Source organism: Stegodyphus dumicola, chromosome 9 (assembly GCF_044657685.1).
Source record: "Stegodyphus dumicola isolate Sdum_Otavi_A_Nest chromosome 9, ASM4465768v1".
In the NCBI taxonomy this organism is placed as follows: domain Eukaryota; kingdom Metazoa; phylum Arthropoda; class Arachnida; order Araneae; family Eresidae; genus Stegodyphus; species Stegodyphus dumicola.
The window spans coordinates 114,310,495-114,329,677 of record NC_140776.1 but is presented as its reverse complement, the minus strand read 5'-3'; the positions used below and the strand labels follow the sequence as shown (position 1 = coordinate 114,329,677).

The 19,183-nt window shown below is 33.9% G+C and overlaps 1 protein-coding gene across 2 annotated transcripts in view; it reads right to left on the bottom strand.

Moving 5' to 3' along the window:
- Positions 1–19,183, bottom strand: part of LOC146995459 (serine/arginine-rich splicing factor 3-like) — a 28,801-nt gene that overhangs the window by 561 nt on the left and 9,057 nt on the right. The window lies entirely within an intron of this gene.

The window sequence follows — 19,183 nt, the reverse complement described above, 5'->3', positions numbered from 1 at the left end:
AATAATTATTACTATTGATCAGAAATTGACTTTTCACGAGGAACAAACCAACTCTCGTTCAATGAGCAATAATTAATAAATGCAAAGGTGTTTCATCTTTTACTCAAGTAAGAATGATGATGGCAAAGTAAGTTAGACCAAAATTGTAGTTATGTGAAGTGATGGGATTATAGGCAAAGTAGAGTTATCAAAGAACTTATTCTGAATGAAGCATTTTTGCTAATACAGTCAAAAGTTTTTAATCCGGACTCATCGGGACTTCGATTCCGGATTATAGATCATCAATTTAAATCTGGTAAGTTGGCATGCAGAAATTAATAAATTAAAAATATGAAACCGTAATTTATGAAATAAAGAGCCATTATGATCTAAAGGGTATCAAAATTTACAAAAAAAGCTTAATATTTATTTGTTTACTTTATTAAACATTTCTTTCAACGCACGCATGTGTAAAGCATACATTACGCATAGTCAAAATTAGAAAATTGCAACCAGAAAACTATTTGATGCGTATTCGTGATATTTATAATGACAAGGAATTTGATTTAAATTATATCAAAGACGTACATTGAGATGAAATACTACATTTAGTAAGGAATCATAAGCCAAATAAAATAAAAACATCTGCCCTGAAGATAAGGATAGTGCTGACAGATCAACTTCCAATTCATTGCGCAACGCGACGTGAATAAATACGCCGCAGAGCAGCGTGAAATTGATAAACAGATTTCGGAATGGTTAGAGAAACGAAGGATATGCCTTTATAAATTTTTTGCAGCAATTCCACTTTTTGTTTAATGGACTTCGAAACAAACTTTCGCTTTGTAGATCCTTTATATATTAGTAAATATATACTCAAGAGCCAAAACATTATGACCAGCCCTATATTTTGCGATGAAACGCGCCTAGATGACGTGGAAGGCACATGATCAGGTGGAAGTGGTATTTAACTGCTGCTGGAGAGTCTGAAGAATCGTTCTTTCACTTACTTCTGTGTGTGATGGGAAAGGCCTGCGGATCTAAGCGACTTTGATAGAGGGCAGATTGTAATGGCTCGAAGGCTCGGAACAAATATTTCTGAAATTGCACGACTCGTGGGTTGTTCGCGATCTACAGTTGTTAGTATGTATGAAAAGTGGATTCTAGACGGTGAAACCAGTAGTAGACGATATGGTGTTGGACATCCACACGCTCTCAAAGAAAAAGGTCATCGGAGACTGTCTCGCATGGTGAAGCAAAACCGAAGCCAGACAGTGGCTCAGCTGACAGTCGAATACAATGCAGGGCCAAGTAGAAAAGTATCATAGCTCACTGTTCAGCGGACGCTTTTGGACATGGGGCTATGCAGCAAACGTCCCACTCGTGTGCCTTTGCTGACCAAGCATCATCGCCAACTGCGCCTGCGCTGGGCCCGGGAACATCGCGACTGGTCCATGGATCGGTGGGAGAGAGTTGCCTGGTCAGATGAATCACGTTTTGTCATTCATCACGCCGATGGCCGTGTCAGGATACGACGCCGTCTTCCAGGTGAACAGTTCTTCCTTTAATGCACAGTAGCTCATATACAGGCCACTGGTGGTGGTATTATGCTCTGGGGGACGTTCTCTTGGGCGTCTCTAGGACCCGTGGTTGTGGTAGAGCAAACCATGAATGCTACAGGATATCTGAACATCACTGCGGACCAGTTGCACCCTTACATAACCTCTAATTTTCTAGCTGGAAATGGAATGTTCCAACAGGACAACGCCCCATGTCACAAGGCCACAATTGTGTTGGAATGGTTCCAGGAACATGATGCTGATTTCCAGTTAATGTCCTGGCCACCTAACTCACTGGATCTCAATCCAATAGAGCACATTTGGGATGTCATGGGACAGCAGCTCAGAGGTCAAAGACCACCAATTCGCAATATCTCGGATTTGCGTGACCGTTGCTACTATTGGCAGTGGTGATAAAGGCAAAGCATATTTTGCTTCCCTTAAATAAAGCTAAGACTAATCTAAATAAAATTCATGCTTTATTCCGTAAATTAAAATGAAAGCAAACTAGCATTATGCTAACTATAATAACACAAGAGAACAAGACATTCGCCGATACCGGCGTACATATATACAATACTCGGCCAACCCGCCGATCTTGACGTTCATTGGCCAATCAGCAGCAACCACGTTAGCTTACCGCCGATTGACCTCCGATCAAAATTTGCATGTGGAAAACTAAAGCCAACAAACGGCCCTCTTTTCCTCATGCAAAGACAAAAACAAAACTTACACAGAAGTTCATAGTTCAATTCTATTATACAAAAGCACTTATTGTCTTTAAACACTGAAAACATCTAAACAAAACTTTCTTAAATTAACAGCAGTCGCTGCTTTTGTAGATAAGTCGGCAGTATTTAATTTACTGGTGATAAATTCAAGGTCAAACACTCCATCATTCACTAGTCTTCTAACAAAGTGATATTTTACGTCTATGTGCTTAGTTCGGCGATTTTCTATTGCCGATCTAGAAAAATCAATGGCAGACTTGTTATCACAAAATAGTTTACGCTCTCTTTAAAATTTCATCTTGTAAGACATTTTTCGTCTACATTAATTCCTTCGCTGCTTCAGATAAGGTGATATACTACGCTTCCATGGTTGATAAACTTACACATTTTTGTTTAACACTTTTATAGATTACCGGTACTTCATCTAAATATAATATAAATCCTCCCATGGACACGCAGTCATCTCTATTACTTGCATAATCAGCATCTGAATAACAATATAAATTTAGATGTTTAATCTTCGATAAGTTTAACTTATATAATTTAGTACTATTGAGATAACCATGCAATTTGAACAATGCTTCCCAATGCCTAATTCCAGGATTCTCCTCCTGAAATTGTGATAAGATATTCACTGCATATGTAATATCAGGCCTTGTCCTGTTAGCTACAAAAACTAAACATCCTGACAAATTTCTAAAGGGTGCATTTCTGCAATTTCTGCACTTGTAGATGGACAATCTAATTTTGTAAGAATAGTGCCTTTAGCTATGAAAAGTAAAGTTATTGGTATCTGGAAATGTTTAAATTTTTCAAAAATTTCTTCAATATATTTTTGCTGATGTATAAAAACCCCATTCTCATTCTCTAAGAATTCAATTCCAAGTAACGTTTTAGTTTTGCCTAATACTTTAAGATCAAAAAACTTACTCAGCTGTGAAATTACTTTATACTATATTGATCTTTACTAAAAGTCACAATATCATCTACATATAACAAGAGAATTACATTTGAACTCTTATAAACACAATTACACCATTGTATTTTCTTAAAATGTATATTTTCTAAAGTACTTTCAAATTCACAAAACCATTTATGGCCGCTTTGATGTAGATCGTAAATGGCCTTTTGTAATAAACACACTTTATTTTCCTCTTCGATAAATCCCTTTGGTTGGGTCATATATATTTTCTCATTTAGGTTTGCATATAAATATACGTTCTTTACATCTAACTGACAATTAGTCCATCCATATAAACATACCAGGATAGTGAAAAATATTCTTATGATTGAAAAATTTACTACAGGACTATAAAGGTCATCAAAATCTTCACCTCTTTTCTGCCTGAATCCCTGTGCTACTAAACGTGCTTTGCATCTAACCACTTGATTCTTTTCACTTCTTTTTAACGTATAGACCCATTTGTTTCCTATCATAGTTTTATTTTCTAGCTTTTCGACTAATTCCCAAAGCTTTCTTTTCTTCATTGTGTCAATTTCTTCTTTCCTTGCCTTATCCCATTCTTCAGCATTTACTGATTTTCGTGCTTCTTTAAAATTTTGTGGGATAACACTATCTACGGAATTTGCCTCTTCAGACACAGAGCTAGTCTCCTGTTCTACAAAATTAACTTTCCCCGAGTATTGGTTTCTTCCACTAAAATCGAATTTATCTTTTTCAAATTTAATATTTCTTGCCTCACAATACTTTTCAATATCATTATAGGATCTAAAACGGGTGTCTGTTCCCTCTACATAATAATATATGTTTGTACGTGTTCCATCTGGCCTTTTAACTGCTTTTCTTTGCCAGTTTAAGTCTGATACTTCTTTCGGAGTAGATTTGTCATCTGACAACTTTATTTCTTCTCTAGAAATTTCCTGTTCTTCATCTGATTCTGCTAATAGCTCAGATTCTTCTAGTCTTTTAAATTTAGGTTTTGATTTCTGTTCCAGGATGCCATTTGCTGCATAGTTTTTCATCGAACTTCACATTACAGGTTTCCATTAATCTGCATTCTTCTGGCAGCCATATCGTATGACCCCTAGTTTCCTTCGCATATCCTAACCATGATTCCTTCTTTGCACCTCATTTGTAATTTATTTCTAATCTGTTTTGGCACGCCAACATAGGATTTACAACCAAATATTTTAAAATAAACAACACTGGGTTTTCTATTTAGGAACATTTCATAAGGGGTTTGGTTGCTTTTATGACATACTCTGTTCCAAGTATGTACGAAACAGCCAAGAGCTTCTGCCCACCATTCTTTTCCCATTTTACCATCATTAAGCATAGCTTTAACTGCGTCTAATGCTATTCGGTTAAAACGTTCACACACACCGTTCTCTTCTGGGGTGTACGCGTTTGTGCGTTCAACACTAATTCCATTTTCGCCTAAGTACCCTTTGAATTGCCTGTTACAGAATTCCCCACCGTTATCGGTGCGTATACTTATTAATTTTCTATTCCTCAGTCTTTCCATTTGCCTATGATAACAAGTTGTAGAACGATTCATTTCTATTTTTCATACAATACACTGTTACTAATCTACTATAGTCATCCACAATAGCAAGGAAATATTTACTCCCACCCTTAGATGGAACTGGTAGTGGGCTACAAACGTCTAAATAAACCAACTGCAATGGTTTATCCGATCTCTTCGGAACAGTCGTAAAAGTTATTCTACTACATTTAGCAATAATGCACGGTTCACACCTCTCCATTGGTTTTCCAATTTCTGGTAACCCTTTCACGCTTTGATTCTTACTAGTTTTCTTAATATAATCAAAATTTACGTGGCTAAATCTCCGATGCCATAGCATTGCATCGTCTACTTTATTTAACCTTCCAATTTCTGTACCGTAACCAACCTCTTTTTTATCTCTTGCATATCTAAATGGTTTTACGTGATAAAGTCCGTCATAACGTTTAGCGTAGCATAATCTATCCCAATTATTAAAGTATATCCACATGTTCCCTTTTGAAATCACAAAATGAGCACCTGCCTTTTCTAACCTTGCTCCCGATAATAAATTTCTTCTTAGATTTGGATTATGTAAGACATTATCTAACTCAATCCAATTTATTCGATTGCCTACTTTTACTGCAAATTTGACAGTATCCTTTCCTAGTACTTTACTTTCACAATTTCCTACAGCTAAAGACATACGTATATCATTAATTTCTTCAAAATTTGTCATTAAATTTCTATTATTACAGAAATGAGTTGTAGCTGCAGTATCTACAACCCAATTAAATTTATCTGTGTTACCTCCTTTATCTGTAGTTATTACATAATTTTCTACTAACATTAATTCTTCATCTTTAAATTGTCCATTTTTATTGTCTATTTTAAACTTCTGATTTTTACTTACATTTTCTTTACATTGAGCGATTAAATGCCGAAATTTATGACATCTGAAACAAGGTCCTATTCTCATATTCCCCATCTTTTTCTTAGATTTAGTTTTATTTTCAACTTTAACTTTGCCTGCATTTGAATCAATAGTATTAAACATGCTTACCTTGCTGTCTTCTAAATCGGCATTTACCTGGCGAAGTCAGCTTTCTTCCCTTACCAGTTCTTCAGCAATTCTTTCCAGCGTAAAATCTTCATCCTTTCACCTATAGATCAATTGTACAACAAAGTATTCCGGGGGTAATCTCCTTATTGCCTGAAATCCTTTAAAAAGAGCCCACCAGCGGCCGAGCGGTAAAGTCGCTGAACACTGGTAGTTCGGTCCGAGGTTCGAATCCCGTGAACAGGCTGGCTGCATGGGCGTTTTCGTGGTTTTCCCCACGTGTAACATTTATACAAGCCAGTTTCCCTTAGAAAGTCCTCCACGAAGACATCCATCCCCTTAGGCAGATAGCCCCCGTGTGCTTTGCCATAATTAAATACACCACACCACCTTTAAAAAGATCTGCCAAGTTGTGACAGCTTCAGCCAACTTCTTCACAGTCATTCTTATCCTCGGGATGAATAATCCTATTTCTTCATTTGGCATATATCTAATACTAAAAAATTCATCCAGTAACTGAATTATCCTTGCTCTTGTTTCGGGTTCGAATTGCTTCTGTAGAACTTCCTATGCTTCTTTACCACTTGAACATTCTTGTATCAGAGGCCTGAACTCAGTTTTAATTCAATAATATAATGTAGTGAAGGCTCTGTTCTCTCTCAGTGTGAATTCCTGCTTTTCACGCCTTGTTGCACTTTTATCTAATCTTCTTCTTTGTCCTCTATGAAGCTCCGACAATTTCTATCCAGTAATAGCATTTACATGTCGACTTTCCATCGATCCCAATTGTCATGGTTTAACAGCTCAAAACCTTCAGGTAGTAATGACATCTTCACTTAAGTGCGAGCACAACGACTTGAACAAACTTCCATGACAGGTCAGCTTCTTTTCATGCATAACGGCCCTTCACCTACATTCCTTCAATGCTGAGTTGAACTGCATGACCAATTAGTTGTTGGCGCTGGGCCCATAACCCTGTTGGCAGTGGTTATAAAGGCAAAGCATATTTTGCTTCCCTTAAATAAAGCTAAGACTAGTCTAAATAAAATTCATGCTTTATTCCGTAAATTAAAATAAAAGAGCTATCACTGTAGCCTTTACATTTAAAATCATTTGAGTGAAAGCAAACTAGCATTATGCTAACTCACAATAACACAAGAGAACAAGACATTCGCCGACACCGGCGTACATATATATAATACTCGGCCAACCCGCCGATCTTGACGTCATCGGCCAATCAGCGGCAACCATGTTAGCTTACCGCCGATTCACCTCCGATCAAAATTTGCATGTGGAAAACTAAAGCCAACAGCTACAACATCTGGTACAATCTGTCTCCGGCCATCTATCAAGGACTTGTGGCATCCATGCCAAAGCGGGTTGAAGCTGTGTTGCATGCCAAAGGTTGCCCAACTCGTTACTGACAGGTGGTCATAATGTTTTGGCTCTTGAGTGTATATCGGAAATTCTATTTGACATAATCGAAAGTTCAAGCTTACTTTTATAAAATTGCTCTAACAGTCTGCAAAAAATAATAAGCCGGATCCAATTCGAAGATTAAGGAACAACGCAATCTGCAACATTAACTGAATTAGATAATTTTAGCTTAGCTTATACCGTCCGTTATACATTAAACACGCATGTGTAAACGTATTATGTGCATGCGCACACGCATATTCACAGCCGTAAAGGTCTTGCGCGCATGCGTCAACGCGATGCATGCGCAGAAAGTTTGTAGCTTTGAGGTTTGGATTATATAGATCATTCCGGATTATGGGTGTCCGAATTAACGACTTTTGACTGTATACCTTACTTCCTCTAGAAGAAATCTATACTAGTCTACTAGATCGGCCTAAACTCTTCCCTGATATGCTCACAATTATGACTCTTAACAAATGAAAAACCTACATAAAATGCACACTTTTTCATAACTGCATCAAATTTCCAAATCAGCTTTTTAAACAAGTCAAAGGCCTGCCAATGGGCTCACATTCCAGTACCTCGCTCTGTAATATCTTTTTATTTATCAAAGAATTTAACTTCCAAAAAAATCTACAACTACAAGAGTTAAATTACTATAAGCACACTTACAGATATATTGATGACCTTATTACAGTTAATAATTTTAGTAAAATTGAACACTTCGAGATTTATCCAAATTGTCTTACACTTAATAAAGCTAATAATTCACAAAATAGCATAGACGATCTAGATCCAGGGTTCATAGCCACATTTTAGTTAAAAAAATAAGCACCTATAAGCACTTTTCAAGCACATTTTAAGAAAAAAAATAAGCACCTGTCTAATTACATTATACACAACTGCATAATTTTAAAAATTAGACTTGTAATTTAAAATATAAGAAATGCAGTATTTATTAAGAGAGAATAAGCATTACCTCAACCATGGAAAATAATTACTTTTTTTTTTAATTTTAAATAACAGTTCAATTTACAGAACTAGTTTACAATGAGAGAGAAAAAAACTATGCAGAACTAAACTATATTACAAGATTTAATGATGAAATTTCAGTTCAAAATACAGAAAATAAATAATAATAAGGCATATTTATCGTATTCACTTGGAACCTAATAATAAATACAATTTATATTGATATTTAAATAATTTAAATCTAAATTCTGAACATTTTCTAATTTTTCATTCTGTATCAGTTTTCCATTAACAGATATTGCAAGCAAAGTAATTTAAGTAAAAAAGAGGAACATTTCTGAAATCAGAAGACAGAAATTTGCTTCATGCAGTCATCCTTTAACAGTAGGCGAATATTCGGACAGTCGAGCGTAACTTGAAAAATAGGAGCCGGGGGGAATGTAGACTCTTTAGATTTTTCCGCTAAATAAATGCTTTTGACATTTTGATATGTGCATCATATAAAAATAAACCAATGGAACTGAAAAATATTCTGCTTAGCAAGCACAGTAAAACTCTTTTAAGTGTTCATAAACAAATCTTGGACAGAATATCAAAATTAATTACCTCTGCAAAATATCGCAAATGTTATTGCGCAATATGTGTGCCATAATTCTTCCCTACATTATATTACGCAATCGGAATCAACAGCTGCCGGTATTGGGAGAATAAAGATCTAAATAACTGGGTGTTTTTCATTCTAAACAACAGACGGCGTTAAATTTCCGGAGTAGAATCATTCGGAATAGAATCATTCTTCGCTTGGGTTGGTAGACCGCAGAACTTTTAGTCTCCAGATTGAAAAGTGATGAAAAAAAAAAATTCTGTTGCTTGTTTTGCAGCAAACTGTAACACTTTCAATATTCGAGATTTTGGGGAGAACCTCCCAATCTTCGTACTGTATAATGTATTGGTCAAAAAAATGAAATTATTATGACTATTCGATTACTTTCCCCTTATTTAAGCCATTCCGAATATTATTCCTTAGAAAGCTAATCTGTGTTAAAGCACAACTATTTTTGGAAGTTTACTATACTTCAGCAGTTACTGCAACTATGTTATTATAAACAATCATACATATGCTCATAATATAAGCATAATGATCATAATAAACACGAATATGAACTGACCAAGCGGAATGAGAATGCAAATTATTAAGATCTTTATAGAAATTCAAACGTGTGTAGTATTTGGTTGGGAGAAAAAGAATGCCGAATGTACCGGAATTTTCTACTGCTTTCGCAATTCTTTGACCAATAGAATGACGGGCAGCTATCTGTACTCTTTGTGCACACCAAAGGTTATGTTAATGCAGAGAAAGGGGGAAAAGCTATTTCCGGGAGTATGATTCACCATCTGACATTCCACATTACGAAGAAAAGTTGTTTTAGTTTTGGCTTTGGTACGGGGGAAAAATAGCGCGTTCATTTAAAAAAAAGCACTAAAAGCTAAAAATAAGCACTAAAAACAAAAAAATAAGGGCTTTAAAGAAAAAGTAAGCACCTATAAGGGCCTTTATATTTTATTTTCAAATATAAGGACTTATAAGCACTTATAAATCCGCTTTTAAGGACCGCTACAAACCCTGTAGATTTTCAAATCATTAACTACAAAAAAATTTTACTTTTTGACAAAACAAGAAATTTCGGTACTTTTCCGTTTCGCCGGCGCAAATCTCGCCAATCTGACTTTGTTGGCGACAACATACAGTATACACATAAAAAATGTTAACAAATGTTAGTTCTAAGAAATTTTTATTTTTGAAGGCATAGACATTTTAATATGGTTTATAGTTTTGTAAAAAGCCAATAAATAAAGACAATAAATTTGTAAAAAGACATTAAGAATTTACTATGCTATCATGGTTCAACATCCTGATTCGCCGGTTCGTATAACGTGACCCCAAGTGATCTCATCTCACGTACACTACGATACAAAAATATAATTCTCTCAGTAATTATCTACATTAATTTGAAGTTAAATCTTAATTTTGAATACAAGTTTAAATGCAAGAATTATTTCAATTCGTACGAATAGCTTACTGAGAAGTTATATAAAACCGTAGTGCTTTACTTCGCTAGTGCATTCTCATTACAATTGAAAAATTTAACACTTGATTTTGCTTTTCTATATTTTCGCCTTCGGGTGAGTGGTGTAATTGCATCCTAATTGACTTAATTACCGCGAATGCTCTTGGGGCATAAAATTTGATTATCTTTGTAAATATTCTATGCAGTTGTATGCCAGTATTGAAAGAAACAATCAATCTGGTAAGAAATGGCTGCGACTTGTTTTGAAAATGAAGTGTAAAAGGTTACCAGCGAAGCTATTCCCTTTGGCAGTAGTTGTACCATTATTGGCGACTTTATCGTTTGCGCCGGCAAAACGGAAAAGTACCGAAATTTCAATTTCAATACTAACAAATTAATAAATTGGAATTCCAACATATCCAAAAAAGTAATTAACAATACAATAATAAATCAAATACAATGAATTAAAAAAATATCTGCACAGGTACAATAGATCTACAATGTGAAATTTTGCTCCTTATTAAAATTCTCAAAAATAATCTAATACCCAATCAATTTATTAATCATTGCCTTAAAAGAAGCAGGCATTAAACACTCACTCTAAATCATTTAACTGATAGGGATATGATAATTTGTTCCTAAACCTGAGAAGGCAGTATAAGTTGGATGACTATCAGTTGAAGGATTTGTATATAGTGTAATTACTCAGCTGTATATAATGTAAAAAGCTAATTGTCTTCAGACTTATGCTGTTACTAAAAAAATGGGCCTATTTCATAATCTTTAGTCTGTCAAATAGCTCTTCGACAGTAAAAATTCCTTTTTTCCTTTCTTAAATTCTTAATCATTACGACACGACAATTAGCCAGAAATTAATTAATTTCCATTCACTAGTATTTTCAAAAAATTTTATCAGACGGTTTCACTCAAATAAGAACTCCACGGAATACATCCCTCAAGAATTCCTAGTCCCACCCACTACCATAAATTACTTCACACAAGTCTTACCGACTGATATTATTCAAAGCCCCTGCTGCCGCTAAAGAATTTTCGGAAACACTACACTTCCGAGTCAGACGCAAAGAGAACACTTTGCCCACTCCCAACTAGAAAGAACATAAGTTAATTAATTTTTATGGCCTTTATATCTTCATGTACATTCACTTTTCTTAATATATTTTTTATTTTTATTTTTTGAATTGTTTTTACAAAGTTTGTATTATTTATCTTATATTTTGTAATTTTCTAATCTTTATTTCAACTGCTTTGAATTCTATTTCATAATGACAATTTCCAATGTTTAATTTTTACATATAATATTGAACTCAAATGCATAAACACGAGGGTGTCGGGGGACGGTTACTCGAGCATTATCAAATTTTACTGCACAAATTGCTTTTCACTCAAAATTGAATTAGCTAAAATGCTTAATAGGAATGAGTTCTTTGGATATCAGCACTTTTTCATAATCCCTTCTATTCACAGAACTCAGGGTTCATAGCCACATTTTAGTTAAAAAAATAAGCACCTATAAGCACTTTTCAAGCACATTTTAAGAAAAAAATGAGCACTTGTCTAATTACATCATATACAACTGCATAACCTTAAAAATTAGACTTGTAATTTAAAATATGAGAAATAAAGTACTTATTAAGAGAGAATAAGCATTACTTCAACGATGGAAAATAATTACTTTTTTTTTTTTTTTTTTTTTTTTTTTTAAATTTTAAATAATAGTTAAATTTACAGAACTAATTTACAATGTGAGGAAAAAAAACTACGAAGAACTAAACTATACTTCAAGATTTAATGATGAAATTTCAGTTCAAAATAGAGAAAATAAATAATAATAAGGCATATTTATTGTATTTGCTTGGAACCTAATAATAAATACAGTTTACATTGATATTTAAATAATTTAAATCTAAATTCTGAACATTTTCTAAATTGTCATTGTATATCAGTTTTCTCTTAACAGTTATTGCAAGCAAAGTACTTTAAGTAAAAAAGATAAACATTTCTGAAATCAGAAGACAGAAATTTGCTTCATGTAGTCATCTTTAACAGTAAAAGCTTAATTAACCCGCATACTTGGAAATTGGCGAATATTCGGACAGTCGAGCGTAACTTGAAAGAGCGGAGGAGGGGGTAGACTCTTTAGATTTTTCAGCTAAATAAATGCTTTTGACATTTCAATATGTGCATCATATAAAAATAAACCAACGGAACTAAAAAATACTCTGCTTAGCAAGCACAGTAAAACTCTTTTAAGTGTTCATAAAACAAATTTTGGACATCAAAATATCGCAAACGTTATTGCGCAGTCGCAAACGTTATTGCACAATATGTGCGTCGTAATTCTTCCCTACCTGATATTACGCAATCGGAATCAACAACTGCCAGTATTGGGAGAATAAAGAACTAAATAACTGGGGTGTTTTTCATTCTAATTTTCAACAGACCGCGTTAAATTTTCGGAATAGAGTCATTCTTTGCTTGGGTTGGTAGACCGCAGAACTTTTAGTCCTATTCAAACCAGATTGGAAAGTGACCCCCCCCCCCGAAAAAAAAAAAAAAAAGAAGAAGAAGGTCCGTTGCTTGTTTTGCAGCGAACTGTAACAGTTTCAATATTCAAGATTTTGCGGAGAAAGGGGAGACCTCCCAACCTTCGTACTGTATAATGTATTGGCCAAAAAAATGAAATTATTTTGACTATTCGATTACTTTCCCTTTATTTAAGCCATTCCGAATATTATTCCTTAGAAAGCTAATCTGTGTTAAAACACAACCATTTTTGGAAGTTTACTACACTTCAGCAGTTACTGCAACTATGTTATTATAAACATTCACACATATGCTCATAACATAAGCATAATGATCATAATAAACACGAATATGAACTGATTAAGCAGAATTAGAATGCACATTTTTAAGATCTTGATAAAAATTCAAACGTGTGTAATATTTGGGTAGGAGGAAAAGAATGCCGAATGTAGTGGAATTTTCTACTGCTTTCGCAATTCTTTGACCAATAGAACGACGGGCACCTGTCTGTACTTTTCGTCCAAACGTTATGTTAATGCAGAGAAAGGGGGAAAAGCTATTTTCGGGAGTATGACTCACCATCTGACATTCCACATTAGGAAGAAAAGTTGCTTATTTAGTTTCGGCTTTGGTACGGGGGAAAACAGCGCGTTCATTAAAAAAAAGAGCACTAAAAGCAAAAAAAATAAGCACTAAAAACAAAAAAATAAGGGCTTTAAAGAAAATGTAAGCACCTATAAGGACCTTTATATTTTATTTTCAAATATAAGCACTTATAAGGACCGCTACGAACCCTGGAAATATTTGGCCTGACTTGAATTGCCGGTTTGGCTTCGCCTCATTGCTTGAGTAAAGACGAAACACCTTCGTATTTATTTCTTAATTATTGTTCATTGAATGGGAGTTGGTTTGTTCCCCTTGAAATGGGCTTAGCAATTAAAAATTAAAGTCACCTAATTTTCGATCAATGACAATGATTACATGCATTTAATTTAATTCTTGCCTTTAATTTATTCCTTTTACAATTGAACTTTTGTTATTCATGATTTAATTCCAGTCGCCATTAAAACAATTTTAACAATTTACATTCAAGTTACTTCAAAACATCTTTCAAAATAGAACTTACTAAGTATGGATTTACTCTTTTAAGATAATTCTACTCTAATTAAACTTAGGAGATAATATGATCAATATTATTTAGTAAATATATATATATTTGAACAAATAATTGAAAAAGAAATTGTAAAGCTAACAAGTAATTAGACGTAAGACCTATTTGGTCTTACAAATTTTTTGTGCATAATGCTGCAAAAAGATATGAAATAATAGTAGTAGCATGTCTTCCAACATTATTTTTTTCCGCGTGTTTACAGTTTTTTCCAGTTTTTCCAGACAAAAATTTCTTCTTAGTTCATATTATAGTAATACAGCGTTGAAATATTTCGTAGAGCTACAGCTCCTGGTAACTTTTTAGCAAGATCGCTGCAATGTTTCTACCTACTACTATTATATTTGAACAAACATGTAAATACATAAAAAAGCAAATTTAAAAATAATTAAAAAATGTGCAAACATATAAAAGATTTAATTTTCGAACTAATCTACAACATCATTTAAATTCAGAGAGCATAAGTAAATCAAGTGCAAAACCAAACAATGAAAATAAATTCACCAATTTAGCATATTAAATTAATCTAAAAATTTTTTTAAAAAATGCATAAGTGAATGACTGTTGAGCAGGTAGGAGAGAGACTTATCAAGGGGAAGTGTCCTCCAAACCTAACTCTTCAATGATTCAATTCGTGTTTCGTCATTCTTGCAGGCAAGGGTAAAAGTCAAAACCAAAAGTAAATACATAGTGAAGAATGTCCAAAAAGAAATAACAATAAAGTGGTACCCTGAGAAATTAGCAATTAAAAATTAAAGGTCTAAAAGGAAAATATCAATAATGAAGTATTTTGAGAAATAAGCAATGTAAAGTTTAGTAAATAAATAAAAAATTTTTTAGAAAATTAAATTTTCAGAAAAATTAATTTAGAAACCAATGCATTTTAGAAACATATATATATACAAATTTTTGATATTCACATTGTTAGAAAACAAATACATATGACTAAAATTAATTTGAAATATGCGACTTCCAGAATATAGCCTCGCTGCCCAATGAAAGTACAGTTTTAAATGCACGAAATCAGAGCAGGTGCATGACAGTGACATCAAATTACTGCGGGTTAAACTCCCCCACTAGGCTCCCGTCGCTGAGGAGTCAAAGGAATGGCCTAGCTCTTCCTATTTATCCCTGGGAAGCACCTAACAGGTGGCCACCATTACCTCCTATGTAGGAACAGACAGTTACAACCATGCCTTCTCTGGGATTCGAACCTTGCAGCAGTCAGGGTCACTAACCACTATACTGGTTGATCAGATGAAAAACACAGTAATCGTTAGACACTTATGACTTAGTAAAAAGCCAAACTGGCAATGCTTCACTAGAGAAGTATACAAAGAAAAAAGGAAACGAAACTGCGAAAGCTTAACAGCAAAGAGCCATTAATTTCCTAATTGAAAATTCTTTCCGCATACCATATATAACCAAATTATAAATTAAAGAATGTTACCTAGTAGTAAATTACAAGAGTATCACTGAATGAGATTTGTAAATCACCCTTTTAGTATTCTCATTTAAACCGATCCCTTAAGGAAAGGTGAAAAAGATGACAAAAATCCCAAAGTTTGAAATTAAATACCTTGGTCAATATTTTTACACAACAGTTGAAAAGTTCTTGCGTTTTAATACTTAAAATGAATATAACTCTTACTAAATACAACTGCAAGGACAAGGGGGCACATATAAAACAATGTTCACACAATTTTAACATTTAATTCTAAAATATGACTATTTGGGCCATTTAAAACATTTTTGTGATTGGAAATATATATCTAACAATTATGAAATTAAAGGCCACATAGGACTTCCACAGACATAGCGTATATAAATTACTAATACAGTTTAACTTACTTGAAAATAAATGTAGTTACTTTCTGCTTTAATTCTCAAAAGTCAACAACTCATTTGCAACTCTGGGATTTAGTAAAAAATATTTCTTAAGCTAGCTTTATTTATCATACATGTTATTTTGTTCATAGGTAACAGTAAAAACATACCCTAGTATTTTCTGCTTGTCCATAATCCCACCCAAAAAGTCCCGTAAATTCATGAGGCAAAAGTAGTATGTATGTCACCAAAATCATATGGGCAATTCGCAATATTGCCAAAAAGTATTTATGCTTAAACTTAGCTGTTTTAGCACATTTGTTTTCACTGGTGCGCAATGCCAAAGTAGTACAGATGCAATGATTGTGCTATTCTCTGGTGTCTTTTTAAGTGAAAAGGGTGCTATTGCCTTTCATGCGATTGGTAAAAAATTAGTCACCGAATAGTTTACAACATTTGGGGCAAGGGGTGCAGATAATGAGAAAGTATCAAAACATTTTTCAAGACGTAAGAAAGTTTATGTGGAAAACATACATTCTATATAGTAAATATTTATTTTTTCTAGCTGCTGAATGCTGTTCAGCAAAATGATTTATAAAAAAATGTAAAATCACTTAAATACATGTGCACGAGTGTATGCATGCATGCTAACAAATATGACAAAAAAACATAGCACTTCTATTGATTGTTGAAACCAGGTATGCAGGTGATCAAAAAGTGCCTAAATGTGTTTATATCTATATAATAAAAGGGAAAGTAATCAGCAAGAAACTGGATATTAACCAAATGGTTTTTATATGTATATATAAATTAGAATACATCATTTACAAAATTTTACTTTATTGATTTTGTAATTATAAAACAGGCTACACATCACCATACTTGCCAACCTATGACACTCAAAAATCAGATTTTTTTTAAGAAATCAGGAGATTTTTCACAATGTTAAAAAGACTTTTTAAATGATAAAATATAGTTTTTAATAATGAATTAACTTTAAACAGTTACTAATTCTTAGATGCAAGCAACACAAAAATACCTTACACATAAAAAAGCATTTTTATTACTTGCATCGTTTAAGAAAACAAACAAAAAAAAAAAAAAAGACTAATCAGTTTTCGTACAAAATGTTATGAACAGTGGCAGATTTGTGCTTAGATAAACTTACAGTCATCGGAAAATGTTGTTGTGTCGGAAAATGTGTGTTGAGCAATATTTTTTTTTTTTTTTTTTTGAGAGAGAGAGAGGAATTTGTATCAGCTTTAAGCTTATATTTTGCAGTGTTATTTTGAGAACTGCCAGTTGAATTGCTGAATAGTGCTAAAATTATTTTTTCTCAAACCTATTTTTAACAATGGAAGTTGTAACTACATCTCCGTTTTACTTTAGGTATTTTATAACTTTCAATAGAGCCTTTTATCTTAACTCTTGAAGCATTTACTTCTTTTTTAAAAAGTGCAGGAAGTGAGTTCCATTGATCGAGGATTCAAGATAAGCATTTCTTTAAAGACAGCCAACGTGTACACACGTTTCAAAATTTTTCTCATTTCAGTATTATGCAGCTGTTGGAACTGTTTCAATTTTTCTTTCCTTTTTTAGAACTCCTTTCAAGATAATAATAAATATCAACAATCCACATTTATCCGTAAAGAAGCTGCCCCTTTTCACCTGCTAAATTTAAGAGGTGACAGGTGCACCTCATAATCTGCAAAATCTGAATTTTCCTGCAACACCAGTCTTCAAGCCTACCATTACTGGTGCATTATCGGCACCAAGTGCTAAGCAATTATACAGACGGACTACATTTTCTTTTAAAGTTTTAATAATTAGCTGTGCTATATTAAAGCCTGTCGAATGTCCCTCAAAAGTGGGAACAGAAAGTAAACTGCACTCAATTTCTGAAGACTCTGGATTTAAAAAAGAAACAAATATCGGATTCAGTTTTGAATTGGTATTATTGCTTCCATCCGTAGAGGCGCCCACCAGCGGCCGAGCGGTAACATCACTGAACACTGGTAGTTCAGTCCGAGGTTCGAATCCCGCGAATGGGCTGGCTGCATGAGTGTTTTCGTGGTTTTCCCCATGTGTAATGTGTATACGAGCCAGTTTCCCTTAGAAAATCCTCCACAAAGGCATCCCTCCCCTTAGGCAGATAGCCCTAGTGTGCTTTGCCATAATTAAATATACCACACCACCATCCGTAGAGAGGCAGAACGGAGCTGTTTTAATGCAATCAATAACTGAAGATATTTCTTTAACAATTGCACCTGTTTTGTACTTGAGTATTTCTTAGCGATTTCACTATCGGGAGACATTTTTCTAAATAAAGCTGCAGCGTGATCTGATGCATTCAGTCGCAGGTTGTGCTCCAGTAAAAAGGCAAAGAACAGACATTCTGTATTAATAACTTTTTGGTCCTTTGTTTCTGAAAAAAAAATTAATTTTGCATTTTTTTTTTTTTTTTTCAAAACAACTCATGTTGTCCTTGTGTTTTTGTGTACGCACAGGATTGAGAACATCCGCCCTTCCACCATGTGAAAACGAAAAATCGCAACGACAGACAGTACACATCGCAAATTTATTAAATTTCCTTGAGGAAATAATGGAAGGAAAGTCAACTGTGTACGATTTTCACCTTTCTCACAGACATAACGAAAGATAATTTCCCAAAGGCACATGTACTCACACAACTCAGGACAAGATAAATGAAATAACTAAAGAACATCCAAATAACAGCCTTGAGCTTGCTTTGTGCTCATTGGCTAATATATGCCAGATGACACACAGTGAAGCTTGATGCCCATTGGAGAACGACGTTTCTGGATATGTATGCTCTCACTCACAAAGCAGAAATTCTCATCTGATACGCAAGGTTTTGTTTTAGATATAATCTAGAGAAAATTCATTGCTTTCAGACGTCCAAAATCACTATTTTTTGTTCATATAATGAAGTATTAAGCCAAGTTCCATAAAAATCGTGAGAAATTGTTTAAGAATAATCTAATCTAATCTAAGAAAATAAGCCATACCGCCAAAATTGGCACAACCGGCAATTTAAAAGAAACAAACTGAAAGATAACTGGATAAACACTACAACAGAATAAGGACTACTTATCCAAAAACTCATCCTCCGCTGGAGATGTGTCGGCGCCGCCAACGGGTCATCTCGACCTTCATTCAGAATAGAAACCACCTATTTCTTAACATAAGATGACTAAATTGAACTCAAGACAACTGCTAACCTAAACAACAATTATAAAATACAAATATTGCCTAGCTTAACGAACAATAAGCATTTACAGTTTTCAGTAAATTATACATTGTATGTATACAAATTACATTATAATTTATGCAATTCAACTCAAAAATTTAAGCAATTAAACAAAAGGA